The sequence below is a fragment of the Poecilia reticulata genome, linkage group LG16 (assembly GCF_000633615.1).
Source record: "Poecilia reticulata strain Guanapo linkage group LG16, Guppy_female_1.0+MT, whole genome shotgun sequence".
Classification (NCBI taxonomy): Eukaryota; Metazoa; Chordata; class Actinopteri; order Cyprinodontiformes; family Poeciliidae; genus Poecilia; species Poecilia reticulata.
The window spans coordinates 27,210,825-27,223,399 of record NC_024346.1 but is presented as its reverse complement, the minus strand read 5'-3'; positions in this window follow the sequence as shown (position 1 = coordinate 27,223,399).

Here is a 12,575-nt window from a genome sequence, read left to right as displayed (position 1 = left end):
ATATATATATATATATATATATATATATATATATATATTTAAAAAAAACAAACAAGCTTACCAAAGTTGGACAATGAAAGATTAAAAAGGTTGCCAGGTTGATAAGTATTGATTTCATTTGGGACATTCACCAGTCCCCTTCGAAACGCCTCTGATGCGATCCCTCACCTGGTTCACTCTGTGCTTTAGTGAAGGATCACATGGTTATGGAGACATCCATACCAGTATCCGTGTAAATGGATGTTCTAATATCGTCACCTTAAATCATTAACAATGTAATCCCGATCTGTTGATATCTGCCCCAGCAGTACCAGAGAACAGGAGGTAAACACAGCTATTAGGGGAAGAGTTGTTGAAACCACCTGGAGATATTAAAATATAAACTGGTTCGTAAATTACTTTAATGGATTATGGGAAAAAATCATCAGCTGTGAGTGCAGCTGTAAAGGCACATTGTTCTGCTTCAAATTTGTAAGGAGGGATTTCAAAATAAAGTGTAGGAACATGACAGGGAATCAGCTACACATGGCTCTACTGGCTGAAGGTTTCTTATACAACACACTATTTTAGTGTTGACATCAACTACAAAGCATTTACAGAGGAAATTTTTAACGCGTGAAATACATCAGATTCTTTGTTTTTCACATGATGTTTTTCTGTTCTTGAGGAAAGTGACACAGCTACATTCACATTCTGCTGAAAAAAAAACCCTCCAGCTGTAGAATAAAGTTTAATAACAGCAAATGTGGATTTCTTGGCTTTTGGTTCATTGGTTTCCCGTCACTCCAGAATTACACACTTACACACTTATGGGTTAAGAAATACAATCACAACGGAATTGATCCATCCATCCATTTTCTTTACACCCTTGTCCATTGGTGGGGTCGGGAGGGTTGCTGGTGCCCATCTCCAGCTAACGTTCTGGGCGAGAGGGAATGTTGACCCTGGACAGGTCGCCAGTCTGTCGCAGGGCAACACAGAGACACACAACCATGCACACACACACTCACACCTACGGACAATTTAGACAGACCAATTAACCTGACAGTCATGTTTTTGGACTGTGGGAGGAAACCGGAGTACCCGGAGAAAACCCACGCATGCACAGGGAGAACATGCAAACTCCATGCAGAAAGACCGGGGCCGGGAATCGAACCCAGAACCTTCTTGCTGCAAGGCAACAGCTCTTACAACGGCCCTGTGCAGCCCTTACAACGGAATCCAGAATAATACAACGGAATCCAGAATAATAAAAATAGAAAAATGAACATTAAGAAGTCTTCATGAATGGTTATGAAAGTGTCGTTGGGTAAACAATGACACTTTTAGAGCAAAGTTGACACTTTTAATGGTGTAATTTATTGTCATTATTTACCAAGCATCACTTCATGACAACCCTTGCCTCCATGCTGCAGCCAGTTAGCATGGTTTGTGCTTAGCTTGTCTTCTGAAACTAGAAGACACACATGCAGAAACATCTAGAAGCCTGTGTGTTCACACCAACCACTGCAGGACGATACTGTTTTATTGGAGTGATAAGTACAACTTACTGAACCAGACTTTGGATGATAAATATTTACAGCAAAGACGGTTTATAGGAGTTTTGTTTTTAACCTAGAAAGTCGTGTCAGCTCTCCACAGCCATATCTTTTCTAGCATTGTTCGTAAATAAATGTTCGTAAAAAATGTCACGTTTCTTTATTCTGGATCTGCCCCTGAAAGCCAGTGCCAAGTCCGAGTTCAAAGCAAACGTTTGAGGAAAGTTGGCCGTGCGTTCTCGGCGAGAGCATCTGTCAGGGTCCAACCTCTTCTTTCATTGAGCTCGGAATTCAAGTAAGGCTCCAAACTTCTTCTTCTTCCTTCTTTTTTCTGAATGATTTAGATTTCAACAATGTCCTCAGCAATAACCGCACAAAAATGCTTTTCATATATTTCAGTGTATGAGAGATAACCTAGCGGCAGTAAATGAAGGGGGCTTCTCTAATGCCAGGAGGGTGAATCAATAGCTATCACTTAAACTGTCACTTCACAGCAGAACCCGGCCTTCAGACTTCTGGACCCAAATGAAATCCTTCAGGAAGGAAAAGGGTTTTACTGCGAACACATTTACCCTCGCCGACCTTAGTTGACTCCAGTCTTCCCTTCCTGCAAAATATCCTTCCTTCGGGATTCAAGATCCTCTGGCTCACCTGACACACCTGGAAACCGAGTGTGTGTGAGAGTTTTTTTTTTTTTTTACATTTTTTGTAAGGGTTGGACTGCGTGAGGCGCTGAGGATTGCACGCGTTGCTCCAAAGTCTCTAACGAATGAAATATGTCAGTGGAAGAAGGTTAGAGTTTTTATTAGCTCAAAGGCAAACCATGCGCTCACGTCCAAGCTGCTTTATTAATTTGAAGTCTGTAAAGCTACGGACTTGGCGACGTTACAAAACAAAAGAAAGATCTCTTGCTATGATAAAATTCTCCTCACAGTGAAAAAAATTGTCATAGGAAATCGAGCGTCTGTGGCGGCAGCAGCTGCACGTGCATTCCAGCAGATAATGGGAAATAAAATGGATGCCTTAAATGTTAATACAGACCGGCCGCACCGTCTTTCTCACATGTTGTCCTTTTTGCACATAAAGTCTGAACCGATTAAAGCTCGAGCCAAGCAGGGAGGGAAAACGCTTTATCGTTTCTGTTATGAGCAACAAAAAAAAAAAAAAAGAAGAGCAGTTTACATTTTTCCTTCTCGGTGGAGACTTTACTCCAGATGGACAGCAAAGTGTTGGGTGGAGATAAAGCGCAATAAATCCAGCTGATTGTGCATTTCTACAGCCATTCACCTATCTTGAACTTTTCTCTTTGGAGCAGCTGCAGAGCAGAGTCTGAAACCGCTGACCAAATGTAGCATAGTGGTAAATAAAACTGAATGCTGTGGAAATGGGATATCCCAACATCTTTTTTACTCCTTTTTTATGTAGCAAAGACTTAAAAGTACCGTAAAATACTTGAGGTTTGTCATTTTTTATTAATAAAATTTTTTTATTCAGCCTGCTAAAACAGTTTCTTGTAGCACTTTCACACCTTTTAGGGTTCTGGACAGCACAAAAACGTGTTGAGTGGCAGCTGTGTGGACGAAAACGCCTTGTTGATATCAAAGGTCAGAGGAAAATTGACAAACAGGTTTGCAATGATAACCGGTCGTTAGAGCCAAAGCGTGTGGAATCTCTGAATTCACACGTCGTTTTGAGCCTTAAGCAATAAAGACACACAATGTGTCACTGCTGTTGCCTTAGAATAGCAAAGCAAGACAACAATTTGCACAAGTTCACCAAAAACATGGTGAAAAAAAAATAAATTTTTTTTACCCGGTCTCAATTTTAGCTGCAACATCCAGATGGCACGGAGATAATTTGCCACAACCAACATAAAAGCATGAATCATCATCTGCTGCTGCTGTAATGTAATGACTAAAGGAGACATTGTCTAGGCTAATTTCCCCCCTCGTTGCAGCAGCTGGGCGTCATTCAAACTATTGCTGACATTGTCCGTCCGTTTATGAACGGCGCACAAGTCCTCTGATGCAGTGGTCTCAAACTGCATTTCGCAAGGGCCAGAGCCCTGCTGCAACTTTCTGATGTCTCTTTGCTTCAGCACAATAGGCTCCAAGTCTCAGCTAGCTAGCAGAGCTCTGCAGCGCTTGACTGGATGCTAGGCTACGTTCACACTGCAGGCCTCAACGCTCAATTACAATTCTTTGCAAAATCAATTTTTTTTTCTTTTTGCGCGTTCGTTCACATTTCCGAATTCATTGGACTTGTGTGTGATATCCTATGTGACCTGCAAACACTCTTAAAATGTCCCGCATGCGCAGTAATGTCACATGTAGCGTAGCGAGCGTGTTTACATAAGAAACATTGATGGTAATGGTTAAGAGTGTTTTGCGATGTAAAGTGAACTTTATTAGTGTTATTTTTAAACCTTTATTTAACCAGATACAAACCCATTGAGGTTTAAGTTTTGTTTAAAGCAGTTAATGTGCTGACTCTGGTTGGTCAACAACTTTAAAATCGTAAGATATGCTCCACCATTACCATCCATGTTTACTTCAGCAAACACTGAGCACGTGACGTTACTGCGCCCTCTACTGGACACTTTTGCAGTTCAATTTAAAGTTCATTTACAACTTAATCCGCATTATCGTTCGCCAGGGTTGTTGTTTTTCTTCCCACTTGCGCATACCAGGATGCAGAACAGCGACGATTCTCGAGTGGCAGCGGTGTGCAGGTCGGATGAATGCAAAAAAAAAAGGGGTCGCATTTGAAAATATCAGGTTTAGGACCACATAACCAAGCAGCCGGGGTCGCTTTTGTAAAAATCCAGTCAATGTTGTTCAGGCTGTCGTGAAAAGAAACAACTTGAGTCTATCCTACAGAAAACTAAGGCAGTGCTGAAGGGCGATGGGTGCCCCAAGCCTGGTACGTCCAACGCATAGAAACAGTCGTCAGGGTGGGTTTCTCTGAGTCACACTCTGTCTTTAAGGTCTCTCTGAGTGTATGGAAGATTATGGATGGCTTGTAATGGCCCTCCATTATCTTCATAATCACTGGGAAGAGCAGTTATCCTGCAATCAGAAGATTGAGAGTTTTGCAGATTCGCTTAACCACACTGGGTAAGACCGTAAAAGCCCGACTTGCCTACTGATCTGTGCAGTGGTGCATCAGTGTGTGCGAATGCAAGTAGCCTTCATGGCTGAGAAAGAGCAGCAGTAGGAGAAGTTAAACAGACCCACTGAGGAGGCGAGGAATGTGGGCCTGATTCTGCACAACAGAGCCAACCAGCATAAAACCACACCGCAGTGTTTTTATGCTAATGTAGATAATGGGACCCAACTCTGTTTTTAATTTAAACAGCTCCGTTATGACGTGTCTGACTCCAGCTGAATCAAAGTGAGGATCAGCTAAAAGGTCATTGCCAGTAAATATCTTACCTCCACCAGAATGGTTTTCCTGCTAGCAGCAGCCATTACACATTAAAAGTTAAATTATGTTTACCTGGACAGATGGACGACGTGTGCTTCCACAGTCATTTATTTCACCATACTAATGTTTTAGAACCAGTTCTTATTCAGACTTTTGCAACGTCTACTTTGGCCAGATCCATAAACTGTAGAAATCAGAAATAGATGTTTCAAATGGCAAAGTCATTTTACAGACCAAAACCTGCCACTCCAAAAAAAAAAAAAAATAAAATATATATTCATCCATCTATGTTCATTGCAGGGTCACGGGTGCCAGTTTCCAGTTCTCATTGGGCAAAATGTGAGGTTCACCCTGGACAGGTCACCAGTTCATCGTAGGGCTTCGTAAAGACACACAGGACCAAGCAGAGGGAACCATGGAGGAAAACCCCAGACCAGGATTCAACCCAAGACCGTCAGAATGTAAGTCAACAGTGATAAAAATCCAAAAAAATGTTTAAAAAAATTTTTTTTGAAAAAAAATTCTGACACAAAGGATCATAATTCATACATGCGGGTTAATAATTTAGCTGCTTGTTTTATATTACGACAATGAAACTACGTTGGCTCGGGACGTGCGATTGTTCTCGTCTTGGTGCAGTTATTTTGTCCGTCATTTTTCAGTGCAGCTGTCTCAATCTTTGAGATTTGGCTGCACTGTGTCGTCTCTTGTCTTCCTGTATAATGTGTTTGTCCTGCCGTCGCTGTACTTCTGCCCGCAACCAATTTCACTTAGATGACAATAAAGTACAACTTTATTACAGTATTTTATCTTATCATTTCCGAACAGACTCAACTCTGTCTCCCCAACTCATAATTGTCTAAAATTTCAGGAGAACTAATGCGTTTTGGTTGTGCGTTTGCGTGTGTGTGGCAAGAAAAGCAGTGTACCAGTGAAACATTGGCAGGTTTCACAGGGAGCTCTGTAAATGGGCGCAGTGACATGACATAACACCAACAGTAAGAAATGCACATTAACGCCTGCTAAGCTCAACAATTTGACAATAGGACATTTTTAAAGCTTTAATGGACGTTGGTACTGTTTTTTTTTTTGGGAGNGGGGGGGGTTCTCCACATGGCATTCACAGCACTGCAGCTGCTGCCTTTCTAAATGTGCCGGTCATGCTGCATATTCTGCGTAGACTGTAAAATATTACTGAGAGTCTGAGTTCGCTCAACGCTTTAGTCATTTCTTAAAGGAATCTGAGCATTCCAAGAAGTGTATGTATTTGAAAAGGCCTGTTTGACTAAAGCTGTTGACAGATTTTAGATATTTAAGTACATAGATAGATTCTTCCATGATTACGTAAAGGTTGTAAGCTGTGTGCTAAGTTTTTATTTAGCACAAAAGAACCCCCCCCCCCAAAAAAAACTAAAGCTGTAAAAAGGTGTTTACGTCCTTAGAGCTTTTATTTCTTCTTCTTCTTTTTGTTGCATTTAAATGTTTCATCATGCAAGGACACTTGAGTAAACACAAAAAATCTGTTTTTAAAATTATGATTTCATTTAGTAGGGGAAAAACCATCCAAGCCAGCCTGGCCCTAAGTGGAAAACTAATTACCCCGAAGCCCTAATAACTGGCAGTTCCACCCTTGGCGCTGACCATTACTGTCAAGCATTTTCAGTAACTGGCAGTGAGTTTTACACAGTGGAGTATTTTCAACAGGATTGGTTCGTGGAGCGTTTTAGAGCCTGTTTAATTTTTCAGCTGGAGCACGGCGAGATGCCGCATCGAGTCGTCCAGGAACCGAAGCAGCTCCGGACCATCACACTACTGCTGCTATGTTTGACCGTCAGTTTGGTTTTGTTCTACTGAACTCTGTGGCTTTGGGTAATGAGGCAACAACCAAATTAGCCAGCTGCCTCAAAAGTGTCCAAATCCAATAAAGTGTCTTTGCAAAAGTTTTGATAAAACCTGAAGTTGTTTCTTCCGTCATTACAGCCGACTTAAATAGTCTCTTTCAAAAAAACTCAAGGATTCAGACACGTTTTAGTCATCTCTATGTTATTTTTGTTTATTTGGAAAAATAATCGATGGGGCAAAAGGACATAAGTAGAAGTCAGTCTCCCTCTATTAGTCACTCGTTCTGATTTGTATTGGGGAAGCGGGCTTTGTGGGTGGAGGGATTGCCGTATGGTTTGTGACTGAACCATGGTATCAATAATATCGACACCCAGTCGATATTAGTATCAGATTGATTCTGTTGTGATGGGATCAACACGCTAGCTCAGTTTCTAGCCTGAAATGTAATTTTTTTATTGTTGTTTCTCAACTCTACCATAAAAACTAGCTTGCTGTGATGTGCTCTCAGACCAAATTTGTTTTGCTTTTATATTGTTTCTGTTTATCACGTTTTTAGAGTATTTTGTAGACACATTTACACTTTATCTAAATTCCATCCCAGGTATTATGAAAATAATCCAAAGAAAAACTCACATTAACTCTTAAAAGTCAGAGGTTTGATGATATATTATACTTAAATTAGAAGTATCAGTATTGGTATTGGTATCAGTATCGACAATATATTGCCCTGTATTTACTAGGCAACGGATTGATACCAAAATATACAGATTCCTATGCGATGTATTGAAGTTTTCAGTTATGATGTAAAAAAAACTTTGACAGCATGAAGGTTATGATTTGGTACTGTATGTTCGATTAAGACTTCATCTCTAAAAGTATATCAGTGGTAAACAGAAGATCTGCGTAATCCTTAATCTGTAAATTAAAGAAAACTACAAAGGTATTAACGACAAAGTAATGTTAGTGGATAGTATCCACCTCAGTGGAGGAGAGAGAGGACTGGTCTGCAGACACCCAGATGTACAGTACATGTGTTTTGTGTTTCAGGGCTGTTTTTAGTGCTCTGTGAGGTTCAAAGAAGGCAGTGAACCGCAGCTTGGAAACACAAACAGTATTAGCCGTGCAGTCTAACCACGACATTGAATTGTATCAGCAGACTAATGTACAGTGCAGCACGGCTCTGTGTGTGCGTGTGTGTGTGTGTGTGTGTGTGTGTGCGTGTGTGTGTGTGTGTTTACGTGTGGGCTGCTTGCACACCAGTTGCATGTAAATGTTTGATTGGGTAATGAAGCTTTGAATAAATGGAACAGAAACGGCTCACAGTCTCCCTGGGCTGGAAGCAGGTAAACATAAAAGTAAATAGCAAGAGTTACTGTAGTAAATAAAAGATGGCAGTTATGGTATCTATCTATATATATCTATTATTTAATCTAAATGAACTGCAGTCTTAGATTACAAAGAACTGAGTGCCAAAACTTTTTTGACAAAACTATTTATTTAACCAAACAAAACACATGGATCTGTTTAGCATACAACAAGTACGGCGAAGTCTTCCTAGTCACACAATTAGCATGTTTAGTTTAGCGTAGCTTAACTATATGCAACTTAATTTTAGCACTGTTATGCTAACTGTATTCAGCAACTTAAAGTGAGAATTATTGAGCAGTTATGGACTACAAATTGCAAACAATTGTTTCATTGTTCCCTTTTCTCCTTTATGAGGAGGTTTTGTGTTTAGTAGTCTGAGGATGCTTTTTCGTCTCATTATTAAATGTAATCAAACTGCCAGTGAAATTCGAGGTGGAAATTAGTCACTTTGGTTTAACGTCATGAATTTACATATAAATGTTATTTGTCATTTTTAAAACATAAACTTAAAACAATCAGCGAAAAGAAATCTTAATGGCAGTTGTAAAACAACAAAAGAGCATTTCTGTCGCCTCCTGACATGGAGTTCGGACAAAATGCTAATTTATGTAAGTAATTGACTGACAGCTCTGGTGGACGTGGCCAATCAGATTTCAGATGTATTTGGTGCACTCTTTTATGATGCTAATCATAGCTAAAACAGTCAGCTGTGTACAATGTGTTATAGCTACACATTGTAAGAAATGACCAAAAAGTAAAAACGGTATCAGCAGAAATCCTTCCAGCTCCACGGCATCGAAAACTAGAGGGGATAACCATCTGAAACATTTTCGTTTTCTGCCAGAAACAGAGGAATGAAAAATGAAATAAATCAGAACGATGAAGTGACAGAGACACTCCAACATGCTGCCACTTCCTGCAAGAACTGAGATTTGGCCAGAAACAATGAAAAATAACTCAAAATGGCTCAGCATCAAAGTCCAGCAGAGGCTCAACGGCATACCTCCTCCTTACCAAAAAACAAACAAACAAAAAGCCATAAAATAGAAGCTACACACTGTTTTGCATTACCCTGCCCCCTGACTGAGGCATGAACATCTGAACTCTGTGATCTATTCCAATCTGAACTGGGAGATGAGAAACAGACAGAGATCTGGTGGCCACACATCACTGTGGGAGAAAGACAACAGCAGTCGTTCTTCATAATCGACCCTTTAGAGAGAGATGCAACTGTTTTAAACATTCTTCAAAGTAATACATTTACATACACTGAGATCCCTGTACCTTTAAACAATCTGATAGATGCTCAGGTGACAGACACACAGACTTCTTTGGTGAAAATCCTAAGAAATCAGTCAACATTTCAGGAAGAGAACTGCGGGGGGGGGACTGGTGCACTTCACAAAACTGACGGCATCATGTGGAGAAAAAAACGTGGGAATAATTAAGTAACATGTCAGATATTTAGGCAGGAAGCTAAAAATTGGGACAAAAACTGGTCTCAAACATTTTCAGCTGCTGCGGTTCACTTTCATACTGCAGTGTGTCAAACGAACCTTTGGAAAAAAAACCTCCTCGCCTGTGGTGGCGCTGCATCAAGAACCACTCAAGAAAACGACACAAAAGCCTCTGAAAAAGACACGGAGCGCAACTTCTAATCAACTAATGTTTCAACTCAGGAAGAGTTCAAATCAATATTCCACCAAATCAATATTTGGTGGAATAAGCAGGTTTTCAATGGGGTTCAGTGCAGAGGGCTCTTCATTTTCTCCAGAGCTGTATATGTTACTGTACATGGTGTAAAGTATTCTGATAGTTTGACCTATAGCAAAGAACATTCAATTATTTTTTTTAGATTAATAAAGCAATATGAAAAGCTTACAATATTACTTTGTGAGCTGTACAAGTGCAAAAAGGGTTTGGTTGTTTAAAATGTCAACTCAGGATGTGGCTGCTTTGTTTACAAGTGGTTCAGTTAAAGAAAAATCTAATCAAATCAAATCATAGACCCATAACATGCTTCGTTAGCAACTTTGATGCAAATCACCTAAAACGGCTTCCAGCGCCGTGGCCCGGCTGGCTGGTGACACTCTTCATAAACCGTCACTTTTGTGCCGTGAGAGAAAACGGAGAAAACCCCGAAACGAAACGACGACGTGAAGTTTCAGCGGCTCCAGCGACCCAAACCGCTGCACCGTCACGGCTAATCCGCTAATCCTCTCTCAACTTGATGCGCTTTGCGTCTTACGGTCAGTGATGAAAGTGAGCGCCGGCGCATGTAAACACAAACACGATCATAACAATCCCATGAATGTAATGATGCTGTAAATCATGCAGCCACGGCCATTAAATGGCACAATAGACCACATTACAGGCCCGACGGTCCTATAATCTTCAGTAATGTCTGGTTGTGCGAGTCGACGCGCACCGCAGCATCTTCACCCCCCGCGGCTTCGCGTCGTGACCTACCACCCCTGGTTTCTGCGTTTCATGTAAATATAGCGTGTAATGACACACTGCGAGAGCACGGATGCTATTATGGCCTTCCTGCCGAGTAGAGGTCATCTTTGCCACCCCACCCAAAAGGAGGGGCTGCCACACCAAAATGGTTAAAAGGACCTTTTTTTTTTTTTTTTTTTTCTCCCCCCCATCGAGACCCACAATGATATGCAGTTTATCTGCGCGTTTCGCGCCGCAGTTTGCGGTGCAAAGTGTGAAATATCTGGCCTGAAATTTTCTCCCGGGGTTTGTTCCGCTTACCAGTGGCTTACTTTTAGACGAAAAAAACAAAACAATAAAAGATACACAACCTTGACAAACTATTCAAACACCTTGAAAAGTTTGATGCGTTATTGTAAAAGTGCAGCAAATGAAGAATAAAAAAACGGTCCAAGACTTTTTCCAATCGGATTCCAATGAAAAGGGGCAGAATTTTGTAAAATTTACTTTTTTTTTTTTTTAGCTTTGCATCATGTTAAGATGACATTAACTTATCAAAAACATATTCGTGATTCTTTCATGCATGTTTGAGAAATCCCTTTGATCTCCTGTGGCAACCATTCAGCTGTGCAAAAACCATCTTCAGTTGTTGGATGTGAAAACATTTGGAAAGATTTTGAGCTCTGACTGAAAGGTGCTACTGCCAAATGGGTGCTGAACTCAAACGCAGGAAATACTTTCCAGATTTTTATTTGTTTATTTTTTTAATGTTTGACATTACGGCTCGTTTCCTAGTGAAGTGTGTCGTTTTCGACGTGACAAAATGTGCGAAAGGTTCCAGAGGTATTAATGTGCCTCTGCAAACGTCTTGCATGTGTGTCAGGGAGGAGAAAATGGAGGATATTGCAAGGATTATGAGAAGCAGAGAGTTATCACGCTGTGAGACAACTCTGAAACACATTCATAAATGTCTGCCTCAGAGTTCAGACGGGGTAGAACAGAGTTTATGGCTCGTAGATGGAATCTGGTTATTCCTATCTCAAAATAAAAGTCAGGTTAGATTACAATAATTGCAAATGGATATATGTATATATATATATATATATATTTTTTTTTTAGAAAGCCATTATCTAAAATACGCATTTCCATCACAAGGACGGGGCAATTTTTTTCTTTTTGAAAATGACATCAGCGATGCCGTTTTGTGCAACGCGGCAGCCATTTGTGCACCTTTCAGAGCAGATCGCCATGACATTCAGAAGCTTTCCCTCACACACGCACGCTCAAGTGAAGAAGAGGGGCTCTCGCACACATTTTTATGTCTACAAAAAAAAAAAAAAAAAAAGGTTTCCAAATCACACAAAGATGTAGCCAAGCCTTTACACCGAAAGAAATTCCAGATGGCTGTTTTGTATTAAAACCATGAGATTTCTTCTCTGGTTTGCAGATTTAAACTTGAACTCAACCCGTCCCAAGATTTGCATCCAAGTCTCCTGATGTTAAAAGTGCCAAGTGGAAGACATGGGTCTTGTGGGTTTTGTTCACTTTTAGTCAAACTTCGAGGTAGGCCTCGCTTTTCAGTGAGACATCGAGGGTCATCAGGTCCATTTTCTCTCCGTCGGCTGCTGAACATGTTAGATTTGATGAAGTTGGAGCGAGTGCAAGGTGGAGGTGTGGGGGTGAGGGGATGTACATTGGAAAAACACAATGAATATCGAATCCAAATTTGTTTTACTGTTTCGTATTCACTTCGACGTTTTTCTGCTTCCTAACAAGCGGGCCTCGAAGAAGCCCTGAGGTGTTGTAAAGCAGCACGGTTGTCTGGCTCAGAATCCACTAACTTAATGTGTCCCAGAAAAATGACTGTTAGGAATCATGAAAAGTCTTTTGAGGCCTGACAAGAGCCAGGTATGAAATTAGGCTGTTCTTGTCGAGCTAATTTAGAAAACACAAAGCGGGGGG